This window comes from Pelodiscus sinensis, chromosome 11, assembly GCF_052426305.1.
Source record: "Pelodiscus sinensis isolate ZL-2025 chromosome 11, ASM5242630v1, whole genome shotgun sequence".
Lineage (NCBI taxonomy): Eukaryota > Metazoa > Chordata > Testudines > Trionychidae > Pelodiscus > Pelodiscus sinensis.
In genome coordinates this window covers 15,847,319-15,864,616 of record NC_143062.1, presented here as the reverse complement: position 1 = coordinate 15,864,616, position 17,298 = coordinate 15,847,319, and the positions used below count along the sequence as shown (strand labels likewise).

Here is a 17,298-nt window from a genome sequence, read left to right as displayed (position 1 = left end):
CACACTCGCCTCCTTGCCTCTATTCCCCTCCCTATGGTGGGGGGGCAGAGCCTTTGCAGAGGGGGTGGGGCTGGAGGTGGGGCTGGAGGCTGCACAGACCATCCATGGTCTTACCCACTGCACCATGCTGCCTCTTGGCTAGCTCACCCACTGGCCACAGTCCTTCAGGAAAAGCAGGATGAGCACAACTTGGATTTCTGGGAAGTGACACAAAGCATCCAGGCTCCATGACTGCAGTATTGTGAAGTCAATTACAGGCCCTATATCTCCCCAGTTATTCAACACACTCCCCAGTCCTCCAGACTTGCAGCAGGGCCCCAGAGACAGACTGGGATCACAGCCTGCCTGCATCTCTATGGCAGTGGCTGTAATTGCATTAGAAAAATGCAGGCTAGGTAGCGCGCAGCAGTCCATGTCACGCCTGGCTGGGGCTATTAGCACTCACTGGCATTAGGGAGGGAGACCCATTGTGCTGGGCTCATTGCTATTAGAAGCTGGCATCTGGCAACAAGCAGCCTCCTCTACCCCAACAATGACCTTTGGGGCTATGGGGATTGCCTGCCCAAAGCTTAAATCCCAAAAACCCACTGATCTGCCTAGTGGTGCAGAAACTAGGGCTGCTGGGAGAGTTGTCACTCCCCTGGCCTGAAGCAGTAATAATAAACACCAAGTACATGGTTGTCATGGTATCCATCATCAGCACCCCAACTATAAACATTGTTCTAGATCCCCATTGCTACTCCTGCCTCAGAGACACAGTCCTATTCCTCTGCTAGAGTGGGAGGGGATTGAGGGGTTAAAGCAGGGGGCTGGGACTCAGAACTCCTAGGTCCTGTCACAATTCTGGGAGGTGAGTGGGGTCTAGTGGTTTAAAACAAGAGTGCTTAGGGCTAGGACATGTGAATTCTGTCCCTGACTGTGGTATTGTGGGCTAGTGGTGACAACCCAGCCACAGGAGATTTGCCTGTGCCTCACTGTATTTTCTTTGACTCACTGTGCATTTCAGTGTTCACTATCTTTCTATGAGGATTCTAATAACTTCCCCAACCACAGGGCTGTCATTAATGAGCAGATACCCTCAAAGAGCTCTAAGAGGTCCTGTGGCACTGAGGAGAGCCCTTGGGGGTGAGGGGCTGCTCTGAGTCATCCAAGCCTGGGGCTGGATTCTCTCTCTCCCCAGCTTCCACCAGTCCCTGCCCTGTTCTGTGTCTAACCTGCCCTGCCTGAGGCCTGCTGACAGGGCCCATTGATCATTCCCCTTCCCCAGGATGCTTGGCGCCCTTTGTTTACACCGTTGCCGAGTTGCCAGAGGGTGGGGGCACCAGCGCCATCTTGGTTCCAGTCCTGCTCTTGCTCAGAGTGATTGAAAGCTGGGCCCATGTCTGTATCAACACAGCAAGGCCTGGAATTAAGCACATAGTCTGCTAGGCCTCCTGATAGAACCAGCCCCTGCATCCACCTGCTTGTGCCCTGCACGTCTCTCTCAGCCCCAAGGATTGACACAGCTAAAAGCACAGAATGGTTGAGGAGATCCTTCCCTGAGTCCCAGGGATGTCCTGTAACAGAACTGGGGAAAGCAAAGCTCCACTCGATCTCCCCATGCCACTTGCACCCCATATGCAGCTCTGGAACCCAGGAACTGAGGGGAATTCAGAGAGAGATGGATCCCAGTGGGGCTTCCAGGGAAAGCTCCTGGTATGTCTTTGTCCACTCAGGTCCTTAGGTATGGCCCATCACCATGGATTCAGATGCCCTGCATAGACTTTAACTAGGTCCAGCCCTAGGGCAAGGCAACCAAGGCAAATGCCTTGGGCCCCCACTTTCGGGCCCCCGTGCTGCTGAGTATTTACTATCCACTGGCCAGGCCCGAGGCCCCACTCCCAGCGTCCTGCCTTGGGCCCCGCAAATCCTTTGTCCGGGCCTGACTTTAACCAAGATCAGGGCCCCATCAGGCCAGGCACTGCAGACTGAGGTCAGGACCCTGTCATACCAAGTGCAATACACACCCTGACCAAAATCAGGAGCTCATTGTGCCAGAGGCTGCATAGATATGTAGAGAGACCCTGCCCCAAAGAGCTTAAAATCTAAAGAGGCAAAGAGTGGAAGGAGAAAGAAATGGGGAGAGATTAGCTCAAGGTCAAGAGAGGAGCCAGGAACAGAATCCAGGAGTTCTGACTCTTAGCCTCCCTTCTCTCTAGCCCACCAGATGCAGCTCCCAGCAGTTCTCACTCCCAGCCCCACTCCCTGGCAGTTCTAACTGCCAGACAACTATTTCCCCTCCCACAACTGGGAATACAAGCCAGGAGTTCTGACTCCCAGCCCAGTATTCTAGCCAGATCCTATGAGTACCTGCCCTTGCAGAGTTGGGTGACTTGCCACAGTGCCACGTAGTCAGGATTGCTTGTCTCCGTGATCTCTGCTCCTATTGCTGGATTCCCTCCATGGGAGTCCCTCTGTCCTAAGACCAACAGGAGAGTCAGGAAAATGCTCACACAGAATCCCTGTCCAGCCCACATATCTCCGGGGGGAAATGCCCGGCAATTCATGCCCTAGGTACCCTGGGAGTTCAGTGTAAACTGTGGGTTAGATGCACAGCTGGCAGCACTACTCAGTGGTTTTCAAATGGGAATATGCGAGCTCTCAGAAGGAGGCATGCAAGCAAAATCCTGTAATGGCATTTTATTTAGTACAACTTGGCAATTTAATCAATGTTTAATCTCCATTCAAATCAAATGGCAGCTGCATCGGTGTATATTTCCTTTCTGCTGTGCAACTCAGAATCAAAGGCTTTTAACCTGGGTGACCCACAAAGGTGAGCTGATGTGGAGGTAGCAGTCCCTCTCTAAGCGCCCCCATGCTGGCCTGACCCACCCAGTGTCACACTTGCCTCCCCAAATGTTCATGGGGGGCACCCCACAGTTGGAAAATCTCTAAAAGCTGTTGCTAAATGAAAGGCAGAAATATGGTAGAAGCATGTGACCCATCTGCCACCCTGTCACATGTCACCTCTGCCTATCTGAGATGGGACTGCATGGCCAACTACTTTATTCAGAATAGGGATGTGAAAGTTACACACCGTAACTGTGTACACAGTTACCCAATGAGCCTAGGCTTATTGGTTAATGAGCATGGTTATATGCAGCCCTCCTCCCTGCTGCCTCTGTATCAGAGGCAGCAATGCAGGGGGCAGGTGGGAGCTGGCCTCCTGTGTATACTGGCTCCCACGAAGCCACCTGCCTCCCCTGCCCCTAGAACTGCTGTCTCTGTATCAGAGGCAGCAGTGCGGAGGGCAAGGCAAGTGGGAGCCGGTATGGGCTGAGTTTCACTGGCTCCTCCCCCCATGCTGCTGTCTCTGTATCAGAGACACCAGTGTGGTGGGGGAACAGGTGGGATCCAGTGCTCGTGGGGAGCCAGCTTAAAAATGGGGTCCCCATGCACATCAACTCCTGGGGAGCCACTCCCGGGGATTGCAGGAAGAGGAAGGATGGTCTGCCATGGTTAAGGCAACTGAATGTTTTCTATAGAACTGGACTCTGTCACAAAGTTTCTGTGTGATGCTGGGCAAATCATTGATATCAGATTTTTCACAGGTGGGCACTAATTTGTGGGTCTAATTTTCTGAGAGCTTCATTTGAGATATTGGGTTCTGAGCTGCAGAAGTGCTAAATTCTCACAACCACAACTGAGGTCAAGGGGAGCTGTGCCCTGTATAAAAGAAGTGCTATATAATGCTAAATTGTCTGAAACAGAAAGCCCAATGCATCTCATACTGGGCACCCAAAATTAGCTGACCCTTCTGATACTTTCGGCTTTAATCTCTTTTAATCTCTTTTACCCATCTGTAAAATGTAGATAAACCATCCAGTCTTGCAGGCTCGTGGATGAGGGGTGGGGGATGACAAGGAGGCAATTGCCTTGGGACCCAGGGATTCAAAAGAGTCTGAGGCTCCTGACCACAGCTGTTGCTACTGTGACGGTGGCCAGAGACCTGTACCCTTTAAATTGCCTCCAGATCTTCCCAGAGAGTAGTTATTAACGGTTCATAATCCTGCTGGAAAGGTATAACAAGTGGGGTTCCACAGGGACCGGCTCTGTTCAATATCCTCATCAACGATGTAGATAGCAGCATAGAGAGTACACTTATTAAGTGTACAGATGATATCAAGCTGGGAGGAGTTGCAACTGCTTTGGAGGATAGGGTCATCATTCAAAATGATCTGGACAAACTAGAGAAATGGTCTGAGGTAAACAGAATGAAGTTTAATAAGGACAAATGCAAAGTGCTCCGCTTAGGAAGGAACAAACAGTTTCACACATACAGAATGGGAAGCAACTGTCTAGGAAGGAGTATGGCAGAAAGGGATCTAGGGGTTATAATGGATAGCGTTGCCAGATGGTCTCCCAAAAAATACCAAACACGTGGGCTAAAAATTTGTTGAGGAAAAAAAAAAAAACACTCCGCCCACACCGAACACACATCCTGTGTGGCTACTACCAAGAGCCTCCAAGCTGCTTGCTACCCAAAGCAGAGAGAGGCAGACTCTGGGGCAACATAATGGCAGGGCGAGGGGAGGGCGCGACCATGGGTAGGAAGATGACTCCCCCATATCCAGGTCTTTGGGTGTCCCAGAAGAAGCAGAAATTCCACCCGAGTCAGTTTTGGCTGAGAGCCCATGGAAAGCGCCTAAACGGGCTTCTCTTCTGGACTATGGCGCCACAACGCACTTGAACAGCTCTCAGGAGCAGGGGAGGAGGAGAAGCCCTGTCCCAAGGTATCACTCCTCCTCAGACTCAATCAGCTGAGAGCTCCCAGCACCGATTGTGCTCCGCCTCCCAGCAACTCTCTCCGCAGCCACAAGCTCCCAGCACCGATCGTGGCCCCGCCTCCCAGCCATCCCCCCTTTCACCCCTACCAGGCTTCTGTCCGGCGCCCAGCCGGAAAAACAGAAAATACCGGACATTACACATGTCTGGTATTTTCTGAATTTTTTTACCGGACAGAGGGCACAAAAACCGGACTGTCCGGTAGAATACCAGACACCTGGCAACCCTAATAGTGGACCACAAGCTAAATATAAGTCAACAGTGTGATGCTTTTGCAAAAAAAAGCAAACATGATTCTGGGATGCATTAACAGGTGTGTTGTGAGCAAGACACGAGAAGTCATTCTTCCGCTCTACTCTGCGCTGATTAGGCCTCAGCTGGAGTATTATGTCCAGTTTTGGGCACCACATTTCAAGAAGGATGTGGAGAAATTGGAGAAGGTCCAGAGAAGAGCAACAAGAATGATTAAAGGTCTAGAGAACATGACCTATGAAGGAATACTGAAAGATTTGGGCTTGTTTCGTTTGGAAAAGAGAAGATTGAGAGGGGACATGGTAGCGGTTTTCAGATATCTAAAAGGGTGTCACAAGGAGGAGGGAGAAAACTTCTTCTTCCTGGCCTCTGAGGATAGAACAAGAAGCAATGAGCTTAAACTGCAGCAAAGGATGTTTAGGTTGGACATTAGGAAAAAGTTCCTAACTGTCAGGGTAGTTAAACACTGGAATAAGTTGCCTAGGAAGCAGGGCTGGCTCTAGGCACCAGCAAATCAAGCATGTGCTTGGGGCGGCACATTTCCAGAGGTGGCATTTCCAGGTAAACAGCCACCCCTCGCAATGCCCAGTACCACACCACCGATTTTAAAGGGCCACGGGAGCTCGGCTCTGGCTGCGTGTCCCCGGGAGCTGGCTGCGGAATGCAGCGTGGCCAGGCTCTGCCCTGCCCCGCCGACTCCAGTCCTGCCATGGCCCCAGCCCCCTTCGCTGGAGAGAGACTGCTTACTGCCGACCGCCCGGCTTGGTGTACCCGCCCCGCCCCGCGCTCCTCTGGCTCCGCGCCGCCCGTTCCCCATACCACCCCTGTGCCCCACACCCTGACCCCGAGTCACCCTGCTCTCCCTGTTCCCTGTGACTCTCTTGCTCTGTGCCGCTCTTGTGCCCTACACCCTGCCGATCCCTGCACCCCTCTGGCTCTGCACCTCCCTTTCCCCACGGTGAACCCTGCTCCCCCTATTCCCCTCTGGGTCTCTGCCCCCCATTCCCTGCACTGAGCCTGTTCCTCGATCCCTCTGCCCCTCCAGTTCCCCGCGTCCCATTCCCCGTGCCTCCCCTGCACCCTGCACTCTGATCCCCCCAATCCCTGCGTCTCTCTGGCTCTGCACCTCCCGTTCCCCGCACCACCCCTGTACCCCCCCCCACTGTTCCCCACACCTCTCTGGCTCTGTGCACCCCAGCACCCCAGTCTCCCTGCTTCCCCCGATCCTTGCACCCCTCTGGCTCTGCACCTCCCATTCCCCATGGTGAACCCTGCTCCCCCTGTTCCCCATGCCCATCTGGCTCTGCGCTGTCCCTGCACCCTGCTCCCCCTGTGGGTCAAGAGTGAGGGGTGCTTGTACATAGGGAGGGGCTGGACAGGGCAGGGAAAAGGCTGTTGTGATCCAGCAGCGAGTGAAAGAGGAGGGGGAGTTTATTTGAAGCACCTTTGCCTTTATGGAAAAAAAATAATTAAAATTATATTTGCTATTTATAGGGCTAAAATGCCAGGACAAAAACGAAAATGAAAACAACAACAACAAAAAAACATTGCAAAGTGCAAACATGTGTAAAAGCCAACAAAAAAAGGGGGGGGGAGGCAAAAAACCTAGAGCCGGCCCTGCTAGAGAGGTTGTGAAATCTCCATCTCTGGAGATATTTAAGAGTAAGTTAGATAAATGTCTATCAGGGATGGTCTAGACAGTACTGGGTCCTGCCATGGCCTCTTGAGCTCCCTTCCAGTCCTAGTATTCTATGATTCTATGAATCTATGCAACATGCGCCAGATGGCTCTGAGGACTGGCAGGGGGAGGGAGTGGACGGCACGACATAGTCCAAGTGCTGCTGAGAGCTGGTTGCCTCCAGCCTCACACCTTTCATCCAAGGCCCCACACCTTCCACTCCCTCTGTCCCTAGGGTTGCCCGGTGTCCAGTTTTGAACCGGAGCATCCAGTATTTGAGCTTTCTGTTCAGGAAACAAATTAAGAAAATATAAATGTCCAGTATTTTTTAAATAAGATGTAATGTAGATTGTGATGTAACATCAAGTGTGTCCGGTATTTTTGTTGAAACCATCTGGCAACCCTCTCTGTCCCCCACATTGCCCAGGGTCCCGGCAAGTCTGTCAGTTCCCTTGCAGACTTCTTACAAAGATAAATTCATTCACATCTGTAAATCACTAGCGTAGAACAGTGTTTCTCAACCAGTGGTACGAGAACCTTTAGGGGTACTCAAGAGAAGTCTGGGGGTATGTCAACACAACTGAAATTTGGAGAAAACTGAATTTTTGTTTTAAGTTTTACAGCGCTTTATTATTTTTGTACTTTTTACACTCAAAAATTTCATCACCCGCCTGGCTATGATTAAGTTGTTTAAACAAATGTGTTGCATTGGTAGAAAAAATGTTGTGTGACCGAAGTAGGTACTAGGGGTATTATAATTTTTTTTTAAAAAAGGGGTACTTTATAAAAAAGAGGTTGAGAAACACTGGCATAGTACAATGAGAGCAACACGGAAAAGCCTGGGGGAAATGACTAATTCTGTGTTAAGTGCAGGGTTTGAATAGTGTGCAGTAAATAATGCATAGCACGACCCCTAGCTTATGTTACTGTCCATCCTGTGCATTGAATGAGGCAGGGGTTTCCTTGGAAATAACAACATGTAATAATGTAATTAAAGACTGTACGATATAAGGATGTTAAATTGCGGTTATCTGGCTAATCATGTTGTCGATACAATTTGTATCGACAATACCATTAGTCGATAAGGGCAGCTCTGCAGAGTCACGGTGGAGGTAGCTCTAGGAGCTGGCTCAAGCTGGGACCAAGCAGTCCTGACTCATGCTGGTTGCAGGAGCCACCCGTGCTGTGGCTGTGCATTTTAAATGTAGTAAGAGCTGCCGGGCTCTTACTACATTTAAAATGAAGAGGTGTAGCATCCTGGACCAGAGAGAGCCGGGACTACTAGGTCCAGGCTTGCACTGAGTCCAGAAGCCCCTGTTCATGGCAGCCAGCCCTGTCTGTCACAAACAGAGGCTGCTCTGGCACCAACCCCTATTTGCAGCGGCTAGGGCTGGCTGCAGCCAGAGGCTGCTGCAGAAGCAGCCACTGCACATGGCCAGCCTGGGCCACCGTAAACAGGGGCTTCTTGATGGCAGTAGCCTATGTCTGCAGGGGGCCCAGCTTCCTGCTGGGACCCCTACAGACTAGGGATGTAATAGTGTAGTCAATTAACCGATTATCAGATAAGCAAAAGCTTATAGGTTAATGCTATAGACTACACGCATTTCCTTCCCTACTCACCACCAGTAAATTTTTTAGCAGGCTGGCCAGCAGCCCCGCTCAGTCCTGCCTTGTGACAGATCTGGGACCTGCCCTTGCTGCAGCTCTGCATTTAAAATGTATTAGGAGCCAGGCAGGCAGTCAGCATGGCTCAGTTCCAGCTTTCTCCAGGTCCGGGAGCTCAGACCCACCCCCAGACAGGGGCTGGTGCCACCTCGTGATGCTACCTCTTTATCAGAGGCAGCAGCGCGGGGCAACAGGCAGCTAGTCTGTGAGGGAAGCTGGTTTTTAAACTGGCTCCCCTTGCAGACCAGCTCCTATGGAGTGGCAGGGGCTCCTAGGTAGTGAGGCCAGAGCACACTGGCTGCCAGCCCAGCCACTGGGAACTATAGAAGTTGACTAACTGATAAGAATTCATGAGATTACTTGACTATTCAATTAACCAATATTTAACATCCCTACTGCAGACAGGGGCTGCTACTGGAGCAGCCTCTGCCCGCGGTGAGCCTCGGCCCGCTGCTGGCAGAGGTTGCTTCACAGCAGCCTCCCCTATCCCCCCCTGTTGCCTCTGATAGAGGCAGCTGGGGCGGGGGGAAGGAGGGAGGCAAGCGGCACCATGGAGATGGTGCTGGAGGGAACCGTCTTTTAAGTTGACTCCCCCCAGCACCGGCTCCCATTCCCCCCCCCCCCGCTGCCTCTCTTAGGGTATGTCTACACTACCACCCTAGTTCAAACTAGGGTGGTAATGTAGGCAACCGGAGTTGCAAATGAAGCCTGGGATTTGAATTTCCCGGGCTTCATTTGCATAAAGCCGGGCGCCGCCATTTTTAAATGTCCGCTAGTGCGGACTCCGTGCCATGCGGCTACACGCGGCACGAACTAGGTAGTTCGAACTAGGCTTCCTAGTCCGAACTACCGTTACTCCTCGGGAAACTAGTCCGAACTACCTAGTCCGTGCCGCGTGTAGCCACTCGGCACGGAGTCCGCACCAGTGGACATTTAAAAATGGCGGTGCCCAGCTTTATGCAAATGAAGCCCGGGAAATTCAAATCCCGGGTTTCATTTGCAACTCTGGTTGCCTACATTAACCACCCTAGTTCGAACTAGGGTGGTAGTGTAGACATACCCATAGAGGCAGTAAGGGTGGGGAGGAACGAGTAGTTGATACTCTACTTGACTACTGAATAAGCTTATGCTTATCGGGTAGTTGACTAGTCAACTACTCGTTAACATCCCTAATACCATAACTCGTACATTCAAGGAGGTGCATATTCAGGTTGCACAGGAAACTTTATTTCTGGTACATCCTAATTCTTGAGGACTGTATTTTAAAAACTAAATATAGTTCTTTTAATTCAGTGTTTTGGGGTATAATATTGCTTCATTGAGGCCTCACTGGGATTGGTGATGTACAAACATATGGTAAATAACAATGCTCCGCTACAAAGAGCTTATGCTCTCCCTGTCACCATAGTATCCAAGTGCCTCACAATCAATGGATCTTAGCTTTATAAGGCAAGGAAGCATCAGTCCTATTTCACAACTGATATGACTCACCAAAGGAATCAGTAGCAGACCTAGGAATAGAAGCCAGGTATCCTGCATCCTACACTATCCTTCCCCACTACATGTATATTTCTTGATGCCTAATCACACTGCATATGCATAGCCATGCTGTGAAATGTCTTAAACATGCATCTACCACCACCTACACAAGTGTAGCTCCCATCGCATTATACTGTAGTGTCAGTTAACAAGCATGTCCTAACAGAAAGGGAGTGGTATCTAGTGCTTATAGCAGAGTGGGGCCCAGAGTAGAATGCTGGATTCTCTTCCTGTCTCTTGATGGAAAGTGGGATCCAGTGAGTTATCCCAGGGAGGGCTAAGAGCCAGGACTCCTTGAGTGGCTCTGAGAGGGGAGTGGGTCTGGAGATAGCAAAGATGGGCCAAGAGTCAGGACTCCTGAGTTCTAGTCTCAGCTATTTTACTCACTCACTCTGTGCCTCAATTTCCCCCTAATTTCCACAACAGAACTGGGAGGGCACAGAGGGCTAGTGTTCGTAAAGTGCTGAACAGGGGCACAGGAATACATGGTACAAAGCCCAGAGGACCCCTTGTACCAAGTGGCAGAGGTAGGGGAGGGTTATCCAATGCAGTGGGTGGCATTAATCCAGCTCTGCAATGTGCTAATATGGCCATCCAGCATCCCCTGGGTGAGAATGGAGTCACAGGGCTGCTGTCAGGATTCAGTTGATTCTCTGGATGCAGAAGGACACCAACAATATGGTGCCAAATTCATGTCAAATGGCCAGTCCAGTTAACATGGCAGAAGCCATGGGGACACTGGCAGAAAGGCACTGGAGCCGTGGCCATCCCAACCCAACTCCAGTCCAACACCAACAGCTGTGCTCACAGAGACAGCACCTTCTAAAGGCGCATACGAGCTCCAGGCAAGTGACAGCCATGCAGAAGAGCCAGGGGATGACAGCAGGTGACTGAGTATTGCCTCTTTACTGCCCAGCTATGGGGACGCAACTGCAAGGACAGGTTTGTACAATCACATGCAAGATCACTCCAACATGACAGCTGGATTAGTGCAACCACACACACGAATTCCACAAACTAGGGCTGGTTAGTGCCATTGTGTATGCAGAGATTCCCATTGGCACAAGGATTGGATTAGTACAGTCCAAAAGAAGGCTGAGGGGGGACATGATTGCACTCTTTAAATATATTAGAGGGATAAATACCAGGGAGGGAGAGGAATTATTTAAGCTTAATACCAATGTGGACACAAGAACAAATGGATATAAGCTGGCTTGTAGGAAGTCTAGACTTGAGATTAGACGAAGGTTTCTAACCATTAGAGGAGTGAAGTTCTGGAACGGCCTTCCAAGGGAAGTAGTGGGGGCAAAAGATCTATCTGGTTTCAAGATTAAATTAGATGGGTTTATGAAGGGGATGGTTTGATGAGATAACATGATCTTGGTAACTAATTGACCATTCATTATCAGTGGGAAATAGGTCAATGGAGGGATGATAGGAGTTACTATAGAGAACTTTCTGGGTGTCTGGCTGGTGAGTCTTGCCCACATGCTCAGGGTTTAGCTGATCGCCATATTTGGGGTCGGGAAGGAATTTTCCTCCAGGGTAGATTGGCAGAGACTCTGGAGGTTTTTCACCTTCCTCTGTAGCATGGGGTACAGATCACAGCTGGAGGATTTTCTGCATCTTGTGGTCTTCAAAGTATTTGAAGGCTTCAATATCTGAGATATAGGTGAGTGGATTATTCTAGGAGGGGTGGGTGAGATTCTGTGGCCTGTACTGTGCAGGGGGTCAGACTAGATGATCATAATGGTCCCTTCTGACCTTAAAGTCTATGAGTCTATGAGTCACACATCAGGGTGAGTTAGTGCAATCACAAAAACATTCCCTTTGCTATGAGTGCTTGCATAGGGATTGGCTAGGGTGACCACCAACATACAAGTTACCTCCAGCATGAGGGCTGCGCATGCACAGATTTACCTCAAGATCAGATGACAGCGAGAGCACAGATTCACTCTGGCAATTGTTGTAGGAAAAACAGATTGTGAGATTGAGGTTACTGGGAATTGAGTGCTGACTTGGAGTGATGGAGGATTTGGAGCAACTGGAGTAACAGGGGTTTTGGGAGGTCAAATGATAGGGGGAAGAGAGCAGTGTGTATTTGGAGGTTTGGAACAATTAATATTTGGGGTGAAGGATGAAGGGGGTTTGGGCCCAGTGGATCTGAGGGAAGTTTGAATTGGGAGTGATGTAGATGTGGGCGATTCAGAATAGGATAGGTAGATTTTAGGGGTTGGAGTAAATGATCTTGGGGTAATTAGGGACAAGGCCAAATTAGGATGGAACAAAGGGGATTTTGAGGACTGGGATGATGATTTGGGATAGGCAGTAATGGGTAATTGGGGCAATTGGGTTCAGGGGTGATGTAGATTTTGGGATGATCCAGAATTAGGGACAATGGGGATTTCAGGGCACAAGCAACTGATAAGGAAGCCTGGCCTGGCTGGCAGGGTGACCCCCAATGCCAAAAACCTCTGAGGAGAGGGAAACCTGGGCAATGAGGAGCAGGATAGACGTGTATGAGGCACAGAGGAGGGACATGAGGCAGAGTGGCAGGACCCTGAGAATGAGTGTGGCTCAGTGCTGCTTCCTTTCTCCATGAGCTGACAGCACTGGACTCTGAGCTACCATGAGGCAGGTAGGGGGAAACCAGGGACAGGGCCTAAGATAAAACCCAGCTACCTCCTGTGCCCAGCTTCCCCTGTGGGCCCTGACCTAGCAAGTTTCTGAGGGAAACCCCCAGAACTCTCCAGCTGGTGCAGCAAGTCCCGGCCTAGTTTATTCTTGAAGGGAACCACTGGTGTTATCCGGCTGTGCCCTGCCTGCCCCGCGGGCCCCAGCCTAGTGAGTGTCTGAGGGAAACCCCCGGTACTGCCAACCTGCCTTGGTCCAGCTTCCCTCACAGGCCCTGGCCTAGTGAGTGTTTCAGAGGAGCACCCAGTGCCATCCAGCTGGCCCAGCCTCCTGCACAGGCTCCGGCCTAACAAGCCTCTGAAGGGAGCCCTGGCCTCCCCCATAGGGCTGGTTAACAAACAACTGGTGCTGATTATACAGAGCCCAGTACCACATTGTGGCAGCCCCACCCGCCCACACAGGGGACTCATGCCAAAGGCCGGCATCTCACAGTAGATCATCCCCAGATTATGCTGCTGATTGGGCGTCTTATTCTTAGCTGCACAGCCCCCAAGGAGGCTTATGGTCTTAAGGCTGCAGGATAAATAGCCTGACTCCCTGACAGCAGCCAGGCCACTTCCCTTGATAATGGCAACCTCCTTTCCCCCCTGCAGATGCCAATGCCAGATCAAGGTAATTATGTCAGCAAGTGTTCCTGCAAAATCCAATCAACACGCCATCATTGGCACTGGCACTCAGGGACCAGCCTTCCCAGAAGCAAATGAGGGGAGAAAGGAATTGGGCTCCTCTTTGCTGAATAAAGATACCTCAAGGCTATTTATAGGGGAGGAAGCATGGGCCAGTGAATACTGGCCTGAGAACCAGGACTTGTGGATTTCCCAGCTCTGGAAGGGAGTGCCTTAGGGTACGTCTATGTAGCAGCGTTATTTTGAAATAACTGATGTTATTCCAAAATAACAAAGAGCGCATCTACATGACAAGCCTTTATTTTGGCATAATGTGGAGCTGAAGGACTTCTTATTCTGACTCATGGTAATCCTCATTTTACCAGGAATAAGGGAAATTCCTTCGACTTCCTGCTGTGTAGACAGCACCAAAACCTGAAACAAGCTATTTCAACCACATCTACATAATTGATGTGGCTGAAGTTGCATAGCTTATTCCAGCTTTGCCCTGCTGTGTAGACACTGAGTGGTTGGGGAAAGCCAAGAATCCTGGGCTCTATTCCAGGCTCTTCTACAGCCCTGATGCTTTGTAGTAGAAATATAGCAGTGGCCCTATTATGCCAGACACCGTATACTCTGTACCTCAGTTTTCCCTCCCATACTTGGTCTATTTAGATTGTCTGATCTTAAGTGGGGGGATTTCCACTGTGTGTCTGTGCAGTGCCTGGCACAATGGGGGAGGCTTTGATCTTAGCTGGAATGCTGGGTACTACTTTAACAGTAGAGATGATCACTTCACATAGAGCTGAGATCTCTGGGGTGGTGCATTGCCTCGCCTTGCACTGAGATGCAACAGCCTCTAAAGTAGGTTCTTTAACCCTGGGTATGTCTACACTACCCCGCTAGTTCGAACGAGGCGTACAGCTAATTCAGATTAGAAGCCTAATCCGAACTAGCTCGTCCGTGCCGCGTGTAGCCGCGCGGCACGGGGTCCGAACTAGCCGGCATTTAAAAATGGCGCCGGCCGGCTTCATGCAAATGAAGCCCGGGAAATTCAAATCCCGGGCTTCATTTGCAACTGCGGATGACTACATTACCCCCGCTAGTTCGAACTAGCGGGGTAGTGTAGACATACCCCCTGAGACCAGTGCCTCTTACCAGCCATCTCCCTCCCCCATATCATACTCTCCTTGCATCACTTCCCTCCTATCTTCACCTTTAGCTACCCCTCCCGAGTAACTTTTGAATCCTCTCACCTAGCAGGCCCAGCTCACATTCTCTATGACCTCTAATCTCAAAACCCTTGAAGTCCTCTGCTCTCTCATATCCCAGACAGAGGGCAGGAGGGGAGGGAATGCAAGTAAAGAGGAGATGGGTCTAGTTAGACAGCTACTCCCACCCTCCTGCAGTAGCCCCAAGCATTACCCCACCCCATCATAGGCCCCCTACTGCTGTGCTGGGAAACTGGTGTCAGTACTAACAAAAAAGTGCCACTGAGATCTTACACCACAACTCAACACCCCACCACCACCAGGCATTGGAACGAGAAATTATTCTAATGGGGGAGGACCCCATACCGAGCCCCCATCCTGTCCACTACAGCACAGTACCCCCTAATGCTGAACTGGAGCACTGGTGTCAGCATTGACTGTGAAAGATGTTCCCTTACTGAATGCCCACTCTGCTCCCTGCAAACCACTCCCCCAGTACTGTTTAGTCTCTGTGACTCAAATACAATAGCTTGCATCCCTATGTTCAGGTACGGGTTTATGCCACCCAGCTCAGCATCTCTGGACTGAACTGAAAGTCTCACTATTCACCCCATGATCTGTGCTAACATACTCAGTTCTCTATGGGAAATGCAGTCACTGCATTACAATAGTGCTACCTAATGCCAGCATGAAGGCCTTGAGCCACTCAGACCTAAGTAGTCCAAATGATCTTGATTCAGAATTCAAGATACTCACCCTGACCCTTATACAGGGAGTTCTTCCAAATGTGGATTTGAACTGTGCACTCAAAAATTGTGGCTGTGGGGTTTGCACCTTCTGTATCAGGATTAGAAAGCTTTTCAGTTCAGTCAAGCTATTCTAGACTTTCCCCTTCCAGCCCCCTCTCTGCTCACAGCCCCCTCTCCACTCCCTGCACTCAGGACTAACCAGATTATTCTGCACCTTTTGCACCAGTTCTTTCTGCATAAAACTCAGATCCCATTATTGGCCCGATAGCCAGCACAACCCAGTCCCAAATACAGTGCAAGGCCCTGCTATGTGGCACTTGCTGGCAGAGCCATTTTGCGCATGCATACACACATGCACACACAACACACACAGGCCAAACATTGAAAACAGGGGCTTGCAGTTCTGCTCCACAGTGGAGATTTCAGCTCCTGAGTGAGATGGCCAGATTTCCAAAAGGGCTTGAACACAGCAGCTTCCAGTGTTGGCGATGGGCACCTAATGCTGGGGCACAGTACTGCCAAAAACCAGGCCACATGCACAGAGGCACACATCAAGCCTGAGAGACAGGGTTAGAGCCAGAGAGGGATCCATGTACACACAGACAGATACCCACACTATGAAACACCAGCGGAGCTGGACACTGCCAGATCCACATCTACATCCAAACACACAGGGCCAGATATGCATAGCATACATGCAGAGACCCATACCCTGGCAACAAATACAGAGGCAGGTACAGACATCCAGAGGTGCACACACAGAGAGCTATTGCTGAACAAAGGCACCCAGAGACACACAAAGAGCCAAGCACACACCAGAGGGGACCCCGCTCAATGAGCACCCTCCCCGCCATCTCAGCTCTGCTGCTCCCCCAGCCATTCCTCAAGGAGCACGCTGGCTGCCTCTCCCTCCCCCACAGCCCGGCCTCGGGTCTGGCGCAGAGCCCGGCTCAATTCCGGATGCTCCTCACCTTCCAGGTGCCTACATTCAACTGCCGCCACCCCTATCCAACTTGGGCATCCCCAGCCCGGCTGCCCGCCCCACCCCCAAGCGCCAGGAGCAGCTGGGAACCCCTCCCCTCCCCTCCTCCTGCTGCCAAGGATGCAGAGACAACAACAAGCCCCTCCATCCCCCCAGGCGCCCGACTCACCTCCCTCCGGGGGCACCCGGGGCTCCTTCCCCTCGCCCGCGTCCAGATCCCACAGCCCGGAAGACCCCTGGCCCCACCGGGACGCGCAAGGACGGGCGGGGAAGGTCTGCCTGGGGCTACTGGCTGCGGTGCTGTGAGCCTGTGGCTCTGCCTGTGAGCGCGCGTCACCCGCAATAGGGAGCCGGCAGGGGAAAAAACACAATAGCATCCTCTGGCGCCCACCGGGGTTCCCGCAGGACGCTGCCCGCCCGCCCCAGCCTGCCAGCTGGCCCTGCCACTGGCTGCAGTGCGGGGGAGGGGGAGGACAAAAGGAAGGGGCTTTTCCCAGCTGCACAATAGGAGGAGGGAGCGGAGAGGAAAGGCTGGACGCGGGACCTGAACCGCGATGGGTTAAAAGCCATGTGGTTCTCATCCAGCACCCGGATGCAGTCATCTGTGGGGTGGCTTGTGGGGGCTGTTTATACAAGAATCCCTTGTCTGGCATTGAGCTGCAGATGCCCCCAGGGTACGAAGGTAGGACCTATTTATAGAAGGATCCATTGCCCCAGCATTGAGAGGCAGCCGCCTCTGGAGTGGGAGCAAGCTCTGTTTATACAGGGATCCCTAGTCCCAGCACTAGATGCAGCCACTTCTAGGCTGGGAGCAGGAATCGTTTACCCCATCCCTCAGATGCAGCTGCCTCTGGGGTGGAGATGGGAGATTTTTACAGTACACAGTAGTGCAATAATGCTATACAGATGTTTAGGGCAGGAAGTGAAAGAGGAAGGTCCCAGAGGCAGTGACACCCATAGTCACTGGTATCTATGATTATCCTAAGTGGATCCTTGCTCCAGTCAACCTCCCTGACCTACACACACACACACATGATCTCCCACTGCTACCTAATGGCCACCATCACAGCCAGCTCACCCTAGCACCATAGCCAGAATA

The 17,298-nt window shown here is 51.3% G+C and overlaps 1 protein-coding gene across 4 annotated transcripts in view; it reads right to left on the bottom strand.

Moving 5' to 3' along the window:
* Positions 1 to 17,298, bottom strand: part of SPTBN2 (spectrin beta, non-erythrocytic 2) — a 67,745-nt gene that overhangs the window by 46,802 nt on the left and 3,645 nt on the right. The window contains exons 1-2 of one of the 4 annotated variants that reach the window (XM_075939248.2): positions 16,369 to 16,630; positions 2,350 to 2,458 (exon numbers count right to left, since the gene is read on the bottom strand). The exons of 1 other annotated variant lie outside the window; for it this stretch is intronic. The gene's annotated coding sequence lies outside the window, so the exon portion shown is untranslated. Of the gene's footprint in view, positions 1 to 2,349; positions 2,459 to 16,368; positions 16,631 to 17,298 lie in introns of those variants that run through there. 2 more of the 4 variants (XM_006131606.4, XM_075939250.2) reach the window with 2 other exon arrangements.